Source organism: Pelodiscus sinensis, chromosome 3 (genome assembly GCF_049634645.1).
Source record: "Pelodiscus sinensis isolate JC-2024 chromosome 3, ASM4963464v1, whole genome shotgun sequence".
NCBI lineage: Eukaryota > Metazoa > Chordata > Testudines > Trionychidae > Pelodiscus > Pelodiscus sinensis.
Window position 1 is genome coordinate 194,143,572 of NC_134713.1, and position 16,057 is coordinate 194,159,628.

Here is a 16,057-nt window from a genome sequence, read left to right on the forward strand (position 1 = left end):
GGAAGAAGTGCAAAGCCCAGGGACTGGGTTTTTCAAAAACAATCGCTTGGTCTAACTCAGCTCTCATTAAAGTCAGTGGTGAAAATCCCATTGGCTCCAATGGGAGCGGTGTTAGGCCAGTACTGGGAATCTTGCAACATCCTACCCAGCCTCATGGCACACAAGGGATACATTGTTAGGGGGAATGTTCATGCGTGATCAGTTTGTGAGCCCTCCAGCATAACTGCACCTCTGACCCCTTCCTGGCCCCCACTCAGACCTCCAGCTAGTGGCCTTCTCAGGGCAGGCGCCCATCCTGCTCTTTCTCCAGAGCAGGGATTTGCCTGACCCAGCGTCATCCGTCTTCCACCTGGTATGTGTCAAAGTCCTTCCAACTGTGGATTCTCCCTTTTGGGCACAGTCTCATGTCAGTTCTTGGATCCAGTGAGAGAGACTCCTCCTGTGTACTAGCCTGCCCATTTGATAGAGTTCTCATTTTGCTGGGCCTCTTGAACCCACTTAAATCTAGTCTTTGCCTCCCCGCCCCCGGGAAGACTTTCCGCAGACTTGTTTTCCTGCCTAGAGGTGATGAAGTTCCTTCTCCTTTGCTGCTGTGAATTCCTGATGGTTCATTTGTGCTTAGCGACTTCCCCCTAGTTACTGCACTGTTTGATTTGTTTCAAGAAAATAAATTAATCCTTTCCTTCTTGGTAAAGAACACAAGAAAAGTCCCCTCCTGTCTATTTCCCCCCGCCATAAAAATATCAGAATCATCACAATAATCAAAGAGTTTCACAAAAAACTAACAATAATAATAATTAATATAATCTGGAGCAATATGACATCTTTTATTAAGAAGTTACCCATAATCATCCATGCGCCATCATATTCATAATCTGCTTGCTATCATACTTGGCTATAACTGGTTTAATGAAGATAGGCAGGGACAAAGCACATTTAGAATGAGCAGCTTTCAGAAGAGTGCTTAAAATACTATGAAGGTAGTGGATGGAAGATGAATTTCTACATAAGAATTAAAAAATAGTTAAAGAGTTCTTCACATTCTAAATCTTCAAGCACACTCCAGGATCTCAAGGGATTTCATTTAATGGCATTTCCATTTTCATTAGTTTGCAATACATGGCAGCTACATTTGCAGTCTCCTTTTCAGATAGCTCTGTCACAGATTTTGGTGCTGTCATTTTGCCTCTGATAACCTCTGTCTTCTCCCTGAACTTTTCCTTTTTATCCTCTCCCATTAGAACGCATGGCTCAGAATGCCATCGGAAAAGCGAGCGGGTCTGATTTTGACTCCAAAGGATCAAATTTAGGATTTGAATTCAATATGGCCGCGAGGTTAGCATTGGTCAAGGGATGAGCGAAGACAGGTGAGTCGTAGATGTAACCGTTTTTGTTTCCCTGTGGCAGCATGAAGGAATCCAGAGGTAAATTCTTATTTATATTTCCACCCTTCTGCCTCATTTCTGAGGAGTGTAATGGGGACAAAGGAGGGGGAACATCAGAAGGAAGGACATCCCTTCTTCAAGCCCGAAGCATGGATCAAAGCAACACCAACATGTGCTAAGGATCAACAATGACCGGACTATTCACAACCCCAAATGGAAACATTTACCCCGGGGGAAGGCTGAGCGACGGAGATTTACTCAGGATACCCAAACGCAAGAAAAGCAAGTGGCATCATTTGGATGGGAGGCTTTAATCTTCCTCCTGATGTCAACTCTAGGTTCAGGGAAGGTCATGAGCGGTGGATAATGTAGGCAAAGGAAGGCATTGCCTTCCCAAAAATGCCTATACTGCCTGGCTGCCGGGGAGGGCTGGGACCTGGCACAGCAGCTTCGGCCCTCTGGGTGGCCAGGAAGGATTGAGCTTGAGGGCTTGGCCAGTCGGAGGGAGGTTGTTGAAAGGGCGTGGTCTCGGGAAGAGGTGTGGCTTTGGGAAGAAGAGGTGGGGCTTGCCTTCCCCAGCTGGGCCTTTATCTGCTGCCCATGGTGAAGATGCGAGGTAGACTGACAACTGGATTGTTAAAGAACTGCTCATTCATTTGCTGGCTTCTGTTTCCATCCATGACTATGGAGAGGAAATGCTCTGAGCGATTTCCCAAGGGTTGCTCAGAAATTGAGAGGAAGAGCTCATAGTTCCATTCCTTCCATAATGGAAGCCTCTTCCGAGTACCAGTAGAAGGCCCTGATTTCCGTAAAGCATTGAAGCACTGCCTTAACTTTAACCACATGCTCACACCTTATCTTAAGCCTCTGCCTGAAGCTCAGCACATGCTTATGGGTTTTGCTTCGGAGGGATGATTTGCTGAAACCAGGGAGACAGCGCCAGTTCAGAAGCCAAACTGAAGGGCGGGATGTGCGTTCGGGACTTACGGCTGTTTGGAGTGGACATGCCAAGGAATGTTCCATGTGTTTATTCTCTGATTCCTGCAGCTCCTATTCCTTGACTGGTTTTTTCATAGAGCTTCATTGGCTAGCTAATCCCTGCATACTTGTTTGGCTGCTCACTGTTAGAACGCTGGGCCCTGTTGCAATCCCAGCCAACTGCTTAGCTAGTTTCCTAGCAAGTGTTTCCCAGCCGCTCTTGGGACTAAGTGCCTCGCCCGGTCCTCACCTCCACTCATAACAGTTCTCCTCTGCTCCGTTAGGGCAGAAAGAGGGGGGCCCAATGCTCAGTGGGTGTAAATCAGAAATATCAGATGTCTGTAAATCAGCAGAAGGGCTTTGGAGTCAAAGGAGCGATGCAGATTTACACCAGCTTACAATCTGGCCCCAATGTTTTAGACCACAACCACTAAACCCTGGATGGAAAAACCAAGTGGCACAGGCCCTAGGAGGGGGGCCTGAGGCTGACTGGAAACCAACGTTGCCCTCACCTGATTTGAAGCTGTTCTGGATGACCAGTGGAGTATAGACTGGAACAGATGCCGTGTGCCCCACCAGCACAGGTGGGAACAGCTGTGCAGGCAGGGAGGCACTGGCTACATGTCAGAACCTTGGGGCCTATACCTGGCCCAGTTCTCTACACACCAAACAATGTCTGGGTGGCTTTTTTTTAGCAGTGTGGTGTCCCCGGCCTTCCTCCTCCAACAGCCTTTCACTGCTGCATGTATTACACCCCACAGGTGGCCACAGCCTACTTTTGTTAAAAGAACAATATGGCGAGGCTAAAAATGTACAGTGAACACAAGAAGGGTTTGCACGGCACTAGGACTTATGTAAACAAAACGAAGGCTGTGGGGAGAGGTAAAGAGACTGAGAAATTCTGAGCAGAAGGAGACAATTTAAAAAGTTCAAAATGAACCAACAAAACGCAATTCCAACACTGGAGCTGCTCAAGAGCTGGAGTTGCCAACATTTCAAAATCTGTGTTTGTTCCCAAATGGAACAACAACAACAAAAGTTTGGGGTCAGTTGAAACATTTTGTTTTGATCCAATTGAAATGTTTTGACTTTTATATCGTACGATCGTATTTCCAAACAATGTCGCTTTGAAAGAAAAAGCAAAATGGTCCATTCCGACATGGGTCAGAATGGTTTGACCTCTTCCCACTTCTTTCGGAGAGTTTCAAAACAAAATTTCATCGAAAGCAACGTGCTCCCAGGGGAACGTTTTGATTTTGATGAAATGGTATTTTTGGAGGAAAAACTGCTCTGTCAGAGATCTTTTGACCAGCTCTCCCTCAACGAAGATATCCAAGGAAAACAGGCTAGAACATTGCAAACAAAGCATTACACAATAAGAAATCAGGCTCAGATATGAATCTGCTTAGCAAGAATAGTTGACCAGAGAGCAGTATAATACATGGTGCTCTTTTCTCAGTCCACAGAGCTACCGCCAGCCAGAGGGAAGGTTCTCTGTCATTTGGAGCATTGGTGATGGGTGAATCGCAGCGGCAGGGTGTCTGGGTTGCTCTGGGAGGAGCACGCTCACTGCCGGTTGTTGGAGTGTATCAGAGGGTAGCTAAGGTCTCAGTGGACCAGCTACATCTGACAGGCTATACAAGGGGAAATGAAGCCACTCAGGTCCACCTGAGAGTAGTTAACTCACTGAGGGTATGTCTACACTACCCCGCTAGTTCGAACTAGCAGGGTAATATAGGCATACCGCACTTGCAAATGAAGCCTGGGATTTGAATTTCCCGGGCTTCATTTGCATAAGCGGGGCGCCGCCATTTTTAAAACCCCGCTCGTTCGAACCCCATGCAGCGCGGCTACACGGGGCACAAACTAGGTAGATCGAACTAGGCTTCCTAGTTCAAACTACCGTTACTCCTCATTCCACGAGGAGTAATGGTAGTTCGAACTAGGAAGCCTAGTTCAAACTACCTAGTTCGTGCCCCGTGTAGCCGCGCTGCACGGGGTTCGAACGAGCGGGGTTTTAAAAATGGCGGCGCCCCGCTTATGCAAATGAAGCCCGGGAAATTCAACTCCCGGGCTTCATTTGCAAGTGCGGTATGCCTACATTACCCTCCTAGTTCGAACTAGGAGGGTAGTGTAGACATACCCTCAGGGTATATCTACACTAGCCCCCTAGTTCGAACTAGGGAGGCTAATGTAGGCATTTGAAGTTGCAAATGAAGCCCGGGATTTAAATATCCCAGGCTTCATTTGCATCTTCCCAGTCATCACTATTTTTAAATATCCCTTAGTCCAAACTCCGTGCCTGCAGCTACACGTGGCACGGAGTAGGTAGTTCGAATTAGGATCTCTAATTCGAACTACCGGTACACCTCGTTCCAGATCCTAATTCGAACTACCTACTCCGTGCCGCGTGTAGCCGTGGGCACAGAGTTCGGACTAAGGGACATTTAAAAATGGCGGCGCCCGGGAAGATGCAAATGAAGCCCGGGATATTTAAATCCCCGGCTTCATTTGCAACTTCAAATGCCTACATTAGCCTCCCTAGTTCGAACTAGGGGGCTAGTGTAGACATACCCTGAGCTTGGGAGGTAGTTCATTAGGCAGGGAAGCTGCCAGACATGCCAAATGTTAAGACCTTCAGGTAGAGGAAAGACTCCTGAGAAGATGGCTGCCAGAGAAACTGCAGGGAGAGGATACCTCCAGAAGACTAGTGAGAGACAAGGCCCCTTAAAGAGATAGAAACATGGCAGGAGGCTGTTGAAAACTTCAGGTAGGAAGTAGCTCAGGGAAGAGTGAAGGGCTGGTTCTGGCTGTTCCAAGCACGGGCCCTGAGTTGAAGTCTAGTGGAATGGTGGGCCTCTGGCTTTTGGAGAAGAACCCAGGAGACCTAGGACTGTTTAGCCACTACTAGAGCCACAAAGGGTTGAGCAGGAGCTCACAGATTTCTTCGGCAGAGTGCCCCATGGGGCCTACCCTGTGCAGAGCCTTAGCCGCTGTCTTAGCCGCCTGCAATGGTTCCTAGGGCTAGAGCTGGTTGAAATATTTCCCATGTGGATTGTTCAATGAGATTTCTCAAAGATTCAGATTTTGACCAATGGTTTCTGTCTGAGTTTGGCCTGATCTTTAGCTAGCTCCAGAACGGGCCAATTTTACTTCAGCAAAATTTCAAAATGTCAACAAAAGACCATTGTTCCAAGAAAATCCATGGCATTTATAACCTGGGTTTCCTACATGGGACTGTTCCAAGTCATCTGGTGAGCGCAGCGCTCCAGAGACCCCATGCTGAGGGAACAACAGCTACACCACAATGCTTTCTCCCGCACATGCTTCGCATCAAGCACCATGTGTGGTCCCATTGATGTCAATAGGGTTACTCAGACGTGTGGCATGAAGCACAACAACAAGTGTTTGCAGAAACAGGGCCTAAGTTCTTGTCCCCCCTTGAGCTATTTAATCCAACCCTTGCAGTAGATGTTCTTATTTAAAAATGCCTTTTAAACAGAGTCAGATTGTGTAAGGGAAAAGTGTCAAATACCACTGCCATCAGCACCAAGATTTTAGTTCCTTTTCTTTAGGGTCAAATTTGATTTTCACCGGGTGAGAACAGTTCGACATAAATCAAATAGATGCTTGCTGGTACAGCTGGCTAAAAATGCAGGATTTGCCCCTTACAGAAAACAGTATTTCAAAGTATTTCATCCCGATCCTGATGAGGACAAAATGTTGAAGTCTTAGTTGTTGCTTTTTGCAAACTAAAAATAGTCCAAAAAATGTCGTTTCAACTTCAGCGAAATACTTCACTTCAACAAGGGTGTTCTAATTTGTAACACAGTAGCATAAAAGTCAAAACAAAACATTGCAATAGAGTAGATGACCTCCAGAGGTCTCTTCCAACCCTAATTACGATTCTCTGACTCAATGAACTCCTGTAAAACATTTCAGTTGAATCACATCAGCATTTTCCTATAGTTCTTCAGCTGTTCTAGTGAAAAATCTCCTAGCACCATGATGGACGACCTGGGGCTTGGAGGCTGCATGTGGCCCATCGGGGTTCTATGTGTGGCCCATGAGACATTTTGTTTATTGTTGCCCATGTGCAGGGTTGCCAGATTTCGCTGGTTTCTGTCCATGTCCTTTTTGCCCTATTGGTGTTACTAAAGTGACACTCCCGTAAATCCAGGGCACATGAAGGGAGGTGTGTGCTGATTGCACACAACACTGTAAGAGCCGTGCATGCTTTCTTTCATCTAATCACAGCTCTACTACGGTTCAGTCGGCACACCCTGCAAATTCTCGGTGAACAAGCGCAGTGAGCAAAACTACCCCATCCTGGGAGACCATCTTGGTTACAACAATCTTGGGGCCCCCTGAGATAGAGGCCACTCATGTGGCCCACTCACTAGCCTAGATTGCCCATCATTGTCCTAGCAGCTCTATTTCCTTATTCCCGACACGTATCTCTCTCTAGCTTCAGTCTGTCCTTTGGAGCTCCCACCAGGCCCAGTTCTGACTCGCATGCTCCTGTTATTACATGACCACTGGACTCGCTTCCTTTTCCTAGGGCAGCAGTCTATGCCTGGCATAGGTGAGGCTGGGTCCCACCTCTCTTTACGAGCCATCTCACCTTGAGAAATGTTTCATACATGAACGAAAGCCCCAACAATGCTTGGCTTCCATTGAAATCAATGGGATTTTGGTGTTAATGTGGGCCTAAAAGCGAAGGCCATAGTGACCTTTTTTTAAAGCTAGCGTAACCCCCTTTTTCCTCCCCGGGTTACTCGGGAGCAGGTTACACTCACAGGTGTGCCTGGGCACCGGATGGTCTTGACATAAAAGGAGATCCTGAGTACCCCAGTGGTGATGTTTCGTTGGGGAAACCCTATCCACCCTCTTGCTGCTGTCCCTTGCTCATAAAGAATGTACAATGGAGGTGTCGCCACCTGGCTGGCCCTGTACACACTTACTGGTGTGCCTTGGGAACCTCCAGGAATAAACTTATTCCAGCAATAAACTGGATCTAACTCCAGAACAACAATTACAAATCATAAATAATAGACATCTAATAGTTTGCATTAGAATGAACAACCTTTACTTAACTTAAAGAAACAGGATTTAACAAATTAACAGTGAATAACATCAATTAACAAAGTACGCAGAAATAAAAGGAACTTATCTAGCTGCCATTTGTACTGCCAATATTTATCCCACCCCAGAGTGTGCACCTCCCTGGACTCAGAGTCCCAGACTCTTGCTTGCGTGGGCGCGCTTGAAGAAGTGCAGCTGTAATAGAGATTCTCTGTAGGTCGTGTGTATGTGGGTCCAAGCTATGCAGCAGCTCTGGTTCACTGGGTTGGCCTCTCTGCCTCTCTTTGAACCCAGAGTTAGTCTGTATCTCTGAGGTCTGTCCCAGGCAGCATTTTCCCAAAGATGCCCAGTTACTCTCAGTCTCCTTCTGTGTGCTGGATGCAGAATAGCTTCTAGCCACCAGTACAGCCAAAGGGCCTCCCCTCTAGGGCAACCAGAAGCAGCCTGCTAGATCCCAGTTCCAAAGGCTCCTGTCCAGTCTGTAACTGCAACATAACAGCTCCTGAACTGGATAAAAGCTCCTTCACAGCAGCCTGGCTCCCTTTTGTTCCAAAAAACAAAAGGAAGAGTCTATAGGCTGCCGAGTCTTCCTCCACACACGCGGAGAGCCTCAGATCTCCCAAACAAAAGTCACTTCCTTCCTGTTTTCCTCCAGGGCTCATGGGAATTGTAGTCTGTGGGGCTAGATTGCAGCACACAGGGTCTTCCCAGAAAATAAGCAGAGGCACCTTTAGAAAGGGGACTACATTAGGTAGGGTGGCCATGATGTAAAAATTAGCTGCAGATCTTGCCAAAAGCTGCTGCAAGGGCTTGGGAGGGTGTGCAGGAGTCAGTCAATAAGAAATAATGCAAATATAGGCAGGACAACGGAATCCAGGCGGCCTTCACAGGCAAGATGAGGCCCCCAAGCCTAAATTCCAAAAGAGTCAGTGAGCAAATCAAAGCTCATAGAGCAGGGACTCCACGTAGCCCTAATTAGCCAACCACAGTGACGATCAGCACAGGCATTCATTCCGAAAAGGAGGCGGGAAGAGGTTGCTAGGCTGTCACGGCCCCTTTCCCATTAGCATGCTTATCCACACTGCAGTATGGTGCAACCTAATTGTTGGCCTTCCTTTATGAGGTCTATGATTGCCTTTGGATCGCTGACTACCCCCTCCCCACACATGTTTGCCATTAGCATCTCTCAGCATAACAACAGCCCGGGCCCAGATGTCTACATTGCTATATTTAGCCCCATAGCACAAGCCCCGCGAGCCCAAGTTACTTGCCTAGGCTCTGAGACCAGTTAGTTGGTTGCTGTGGGGGTTGTATTTTTTTCTCGCAGGGGAAATATACCCACAGACAGTTCATGATCCTTTATCTGCCCAGCCTTCGCTCAGGGTAATAGAGGCAGGGATAGCAAGATAACAGCATGGAACAGCACTGGAAGCAGCCAGTGCTTCAGTAGAGTTGGTCAGTTCATCTGGGTAAGATCATCACAGGAAATCTTTGGCCCATGTGGACTGACTGTTACCCCTCTTTGTACACACAGGGCCTGAGTCTTAGACTAGGTCTTTACTACACAGAAATGTTGAATTAAGATACACAACTCCAGCTACATTAATTAGGTAGTTGCACTCAACGTACCTTAATTTGAGTTTTCGCACGGTCTCTACAGCGAGAGATTGAGGTGAGCAAACACTCCTGTAGGTTTCCCTTACTCCTCGCGAGGGGCAGGAATACTGGCTGCTGATGGGGTGTCCCTCTGAATTTGATTGTGAGTCTTTACTAGACCCGCTAAATCAAACTCCGGAAGATCAATCATGGCAGTGTTGATATTCCGCATAGTGAAGACATGATCTTAGCTATGCTGAGGCCTCTTTTACAAGGTTCTGGAACCATTAAGATATTTGAAACTACACACGCCTTTCTCCTCACAAGGAAATGTGAACTAGGAAAGGGACAGGAAACTATATGTCAAGGAACATTAGGCAAGGACATTTGCATAATATTTGGGTATATGTGTAGGGAGAGTGTCTAGCCTGGAGAATGGAAAATGAGTGCCATAGGTAAATATGAGAACACTTGTTTGGAATGTCCCTAACTGTACAATCCATCCATGTTTCTGCCTAGCCAAAGCCAGCTTCTTCTAAGAATAATAATGCCCAGAGAACACAATGCTGGGGAAAGTCTGCTCAAAGAAATAAAGTTTTACTCTGCAGATGGAAAGTTACTCTACAAGGGAGTCTCCCTGGGCATAATCAGCCAGTCAAAGCAGCATCCAAGTGAGCCAGCAGTGTCAGCCACCCATGGCTTCACGTCAGGATGAGAATCCAGTGCAGCATTAGGCGAAAAAGCTGATCGGAGTGATAGTCACAGTCCCTCAGATCATTAGAGCACAGCCAGAGAATCACTTGCTAAAGAAACTCAGACAGCGTCTGCGTTTTCCTTTCCAGCTTCTCCAGCTAGCTTCTCCGCAGAACCGATCACTTCCCTAGTTCCTTTCGCTGTGCAACTTTGGCTAAACATGGTGCCTTGAAGCATAGCTAAACACTAAGGCCTGTGTATTGTGACAGACCCAGGCCAGCTGGCTGCCACACTCTAATGGAGGCCAGGCATGCGGGGAGATGGTTAAATAGTTTTCTCTTCTCCTGAATAAACTCCCAGAGTCGGCTGCCACATAATTAAGGCAGGCAGACACCTGAGGCTAGTTAATCGCTGGCCTGAAGGAGCAGGCTAATCAGACACCTGCAGCCAATTAAAGCCTGTCAAGTTGCTTTAAAAGGTGTTCCCCAGGTAAAGAAGGGGGAAGGAGAAGAGGGACGGACTGAGAGGAGGAAGTGTGTAGCTGAGAGAGAAAAGATTCATACAGGTACCAGGAAGAAGGTGCTGGGGGAGCATTTGGGGATGTGGCCCAGGGGAAAAGGCTGCTGTCTTGGGGCTAGAGAAAAAAACCTGAGCAGTTGCCGCTGCCTTAGGGTCCCTGGGTTGGAATCAGAGTAATGGGCAGGCCTGGGTTTCCCCCAACTCTTCCCACACCACAAAAAGATCTGATTTTGGGAAAAGGAGGCGCCAGATTTTGGAGGGGTCTCTCCCCCGCCAATTAATTGACTTGGCCAGTGATGAAAATGGCTAAGCATGTGACTGTCAATAGCGCCTTGAAACGTGGCCCAGAGTTTACTAACCCAATTACACTTTGCTTCACTAACTACAGTAACTTTAACCGGATCAGAGGAAATAAGAATCAAACCTGTTAGCCCAGCCAGACGGGGGGGCATTACCTACCCACGAGAGTCACTGTTTCTTCATGCGTGGATCCAGCCTCCAAGAAGCCCAGCTGCAATAGCTGCCTTCGGACTGGCTGTCTGAGACCTGCCAGTCCTGAATGAGCCAAATGTCAAAGGCGCCGTAACCACACAAACTTGCTATCTCAAAGCTCCAGATGCCACAGCCTGGCTCCCAGTTTGCCTGGCCTGGATTTTACACATTTGCTAGAGACAAGGCGTGTTTAAAATATGAACAACAACCACCCACAACATGACTCGGGAGGCTGTCTGGCGGCATTATCCTGTCTATGCCACTGTAGCCTGTGATGTAGAAAGATTGTGTGGAGCCTATAGACAGGACCATCTCTAGGGGGCTGCATGGGCAGGGACAACCCCCCCTCCTGTCTCAGGCCCTGCCCCTGTCCCTAACTCTTCCAGCCCCCTCCTCTGCCCCTCTGCACCCCTTGCTCAAGTGTCCGGCCTTGCCCTGTCCTGCCCCTCCCTGCCCTCACTCCACCTTTTCCCTCAAGCTCCCTTCCCTGAGCGATGCTGGGAGGTGGCAGAGCAGAGGGGCTGGGCCAGGTTGTACACTAATCCTGTGGGCTGCCCTTAGCCCTGCACTTCCACATCCCCGTGGGGTTCTCCGAAGCACAGGGCTCTGCCTATAGACCGCAGCTACACATGCAGTATTCCTGTATTAAGTATATAACAAAAATCCCATTGCTAGCCAAGCACCAACAAAAATCCCCTGTCTTCGTTCACAACTGTGTTATAATCGTAGCTGCTAAGTAAAATGAAATGTAATCTTAAATGCAATGCCCCCAAATTTTAACACTGTAAAGTATTGGACTCTTGAATTACAGTATGCAAATGAACTAACACTTTACGCTAATTGGCTGGATTACCTCTGAGGTCACAATGCCACTGCCCAACAATGATTTCGCATGGTTTAAAAAAATGTAAATAAAACCTTTCATACCCCAGCAGAAGGCAAGTCTGATGAAGGAACCACAGTGACATAAAAAAGTACTGTACAATTATCCGCAGACAGGCCAATCAGAGAACGATTTCATTGCTGGTAGTGTGAGGTCACACTGAAGCCTGCAGAACATCTGCAAAGCAAGATGTGGAAGCAAAGAACGAAAATTTACCTTCCGACCAAGAGCAAAGAAGCAGAACAAGCCACTGGTTCAGGGTCCTATGTGGCTCTGACAGCCACTTCTACTAAACCTTCCAGGGCAGCCACCAGTCTCCAAAGTGACTTTATATTTGAGGATATCGGTCGCCGCATCAAGGAAATGGGAAGCCAGCTGGTCAAGAAAGTGAATGCCGTATTTCAGTGGAACATCACTAGAGACGGGAAGATGGTGGGGCAGTGGACTCTTGACTTAAAGACCAGCTCTGGAGAGATCTACAAAGGAGCTTCCCGATGTCCTGTGGACACGATCTTCACCCTTTCTGATCATGACTTCATGGAGTTGGTCCTGGGCAAAATTAAGCCCCAAAGGGCATTCTTTTTTGGCAGGGTGAAGGTAAGGGGCAACATCATGTTGGGGAAGAAGCTGGAAATGATTCTTAAAGATCATGCTAAACTCTGAGATGCACTGTGCCTGACTGGTGGAACAGCCAAGACGGACTTCCTTTTGTCATACCGCCAAGTTGCTCACAATGGAGATGGAAAAGAGCAAAGTACATCCTATTTTAATGCAAATTCTATACTATGCAAGTTTGGAGTCACTTTACAGCTAGTTTGCTTAATTATTTATTATTGTTCCAGTAAACTGGGTGTTAATCGCATAATGCACTGTGTCTATCAATGGAAGCTTTCGTTGTGTATTTTCTTAGCCACATCAAGCATATAGAATGTGTACAGTACTTTACATTCCAGTCTCAGGCCATGTTTTCATGAACTGGAAGATCAATGTTGCCACGATGGATCTTCCGGAGTTCGATTTAGTGAGTCTAGTTAAGACTTGCTAAATCAAACGCAGAGAGCGCTCCTGTCGGTGGCCAGTACATCTGTTTCTGCGAGGAGTAAGGGAAGCCTATGGGAGCGTTTTCTCCCATTGGCCTCCTGCTGTGAGGACAGTGAGAAAACTTGAAACAAGGTATGTCAACTTCAGCTACATAATTAACGTAGCCGATGTTGCGTATCTTGATTCGACCTTCCACCTGGCCTCAGGAACGTATGTGTCTTCTACTCCGAAATTCAGGAGAACAAGGATCACATCCTGAGCTTCCTAAGATGACGGGGGGTAGGGGAATGCCGCAGTCATCCCATGGCTGGAGAAGGCTTTGAACCTCCAGTGTTCCTCCATAGCCAAATAGGGAAGTAGTGGTGAGTCAGAGAGCCAGATTCAACGCTCGTGTAACTCCACTCAACACTGGAGATAAATATGGCCCAGTGAGACATGCTCAAGAGGGAGTTATGGCCAGGACTTTTAACTAGAGGGAGGTCACTACAACATGGGATTTGTGGAGGCAGGTGGGGGAGACAGGTACCGGTATATAGTAAAATTATGGGGAAGTGGTAGAATGGAACAATCTCTAAACATGGAGTTATTCCTCCTGGAGCATTTCATTAAGGCATGTCCAGCATTAGTTGGAGAAGCCAACAAATGCTGTGACTTCTCCAGAGTTCTGGAAATTATGCAATAGAACACCCCAAAAGAAGGATGTCCCATAATAGTGGGGAGCTCAAAAGGCCAATTGGCTGCCTTGCTTGATGCTTTTATGGAGGAACTGCCATAACTGAAAAGGCCAGGGCTCTTTTTCTGACACTGACCCATTCCTGACCTCTGATCAAGTCTGTGAACCTAGTCTTATGTGAAGCATAAGGAGAGACAGCCCATGTAGTTTTATGTTAACTAGTGCAAATGTAGATGCTATTCCGATCACATATAACCCTTTGTTGAAAATTACTAAATTACCTGTTTTACTATTCTCCTGCAGCAGGGAGTTCCATGGGTTAACCAGACCTTTAAATAAAAATCCTTTATTTTTTTTCTCTTCATAGTATCACCTTTTTCTTGCATGTTTCACTGAATAAAATATTTTGATGAAAAATTTCTACCCAGCTCGATGTGGCCATTACTATGTTAGTCTACATCCCGTCTCAATGCAACCTCGCATTGTTTTTGCTCTGTTTTCCAATAATGATGCTTTATCTAGATACTCACAGATATTTAGGCTCTTAACTTAGGTCTCTAAATATCCTTGAGGACCTGGCCCTAGATCCTTATCCCAAGAAGTTACAACCAGTTGAAAGTGAATTTTGGGGGATCTTCAGATCCAGATTGGACAGTGCTCTTGGTGGTCAGGGCTTTGCTGTAACTGTGGGTGGTTGCCCCAGAGGAAAAGCAAGGAATAATTGCCACACCAAATCACCGTTCCTTGTCCACATGGGGAGAAGTAAGTCAGACTGAAGAGGAGTAAGGTCGTGACAATCTAATCCTTAGAGAGCTGAACCTAAACTCCTGATCTATTGAAACTCCCTAGAGGCTGAGGTAGCCTTTGCTGCTCAGGTGAATGTTCTTACTAAATTCCATCTTTTAAGGTGTTGCCCTATTAGCTAAGGCTTGACTTACCAGGAGGTTGACTCTGCAGAGATTGATCACCCCAGGTTCCATTTAGCAGGTCTAGTAAGGACCTGCTAAATCGACTTCTGATGGCACCCCCATCAATTTCAGTACCCCACCAGGTCATGAGGAGTAAGGGAAGTCCACAGGTGAGTTTCTCCCATCATCCTCCCCCAGTGGTGACACCATGGAAACTCAACCTAAGGTAGATTAACTCAAGCTACGCTGATCACATAGCTGGAGTTGCGTACCTTTAGTTGACTTTCTCCCTTAGTGTAGACTTGGTTTCAGGTCCTTCTGGAGTTTCTGGTCACCTTCCCTATTAGTCCTGGCTAACCTAAATCAAAACATACATTTCTCCTACATACTCCTTGTTCTCACATTTGTCCCAGTTTGGGAAGATGAGTCTGCTTCTAGCTATGATACCCACTTCAGAGTCACGAAGCTCTTGGCCTTTGTAAAAAGCTTAGACTCTGCCATTCCATGCTATTACTCTTGGAAACTTTGCTAGAGGATGAATCCTGCACAGGTTGGTGTGATGGTCACATCTTTACACTGGCCTTGATATCACAGATCATTAGTTCACTGCAAGAGAGGAAGTATGGAGGAGACTTGCTTTGTTCTAAAGAATGGACTATTCACCCCAAACCTAAGACAAACTGTATGTTTGAGGTGGGTGAGTGCAGTACCCTTCCCCACCCACCTCATCATTTTTCATGCTTTCACATTTATGCATTTCGAGATGCTGCTAGAAAGTCCAAGTGCTCCAAAGTCTCATTTGTGGTGTTTCCAGTTCCAGTGTCCAATTTGAGCACAAACTGGGAGCAATAAAAATGCCATGGAATTTCCTGCACTTGTAAGAGTTCCATGCAAGTTCAGGAGAGCTTTGAGTGTTGGATAGTTTAGGTAACAATATTAAAAAGTGCCGAAGGGCCAGATTTTCAAAGGTATTTATGTGCTTAGAGATAGGTGACCGGTGGAATTTTTCAAAAGGATTTCCAAAGGGAGTTAGATGGGTAACCTATTTATGGGGTTTTGAAAATTGCAGTAGATGCCTAGCTGTAGCTCTAAGCAGCTAAATGCCTTTGAAAATCTGTCCCAAAGTGTCAAAATCATGTTTGAAAATGGTATGTCGGGTCCCAAGTCACATAGGCACTTCTGAAATTTTTACCCAGTGACTTTTGGGTGTTACATTGAACCTTTACACTACTCACTAAACATGTATGTCATGGGATGTTGCAAAGTATAAATGGGTAAAAAGAAGAATCAGCTAAGTTCTTGGAAGAAAGGTCCATCAATGGCTATTTGCCAGGATGGGCAGGGATTTAACCCTATGCTCTGACGAATGTCCCTAAACCTCCAACTTCCAGAAGCTGGGAATGGATGATAAGGGATGAATCACTTGAAACTGCTATTTGGTTCATTCCCTCTGAAGATCTGGCATTGGCCACTCTTAGGGTATGTCTACACTACCACCCTAGTTCGAACTAGGGTGGTAATGTAGGCATACCGCACTTGCAAATGAAGCCCAGGATTTGAATTTCCTGGGCTTCATTTGCATAAGCCGGCCGGCGCCACGAGGCGTACAGATAGTTCGGAATGGCTTGCTAGTTCGAACTATCTAGCCCGTGACGCGTGTAGCCGCGCGGCACGGGGTTCGAACAAGCCGGCATTTAAAAATGGCGCCGGCCGGCTTATGCAAATGAATCCCGGGAAATTCAAATCCCGGGCTTCATTTGCAAGTGCGGTATGCCTACATTACCCCGCTTGTTCGAACTAGCGG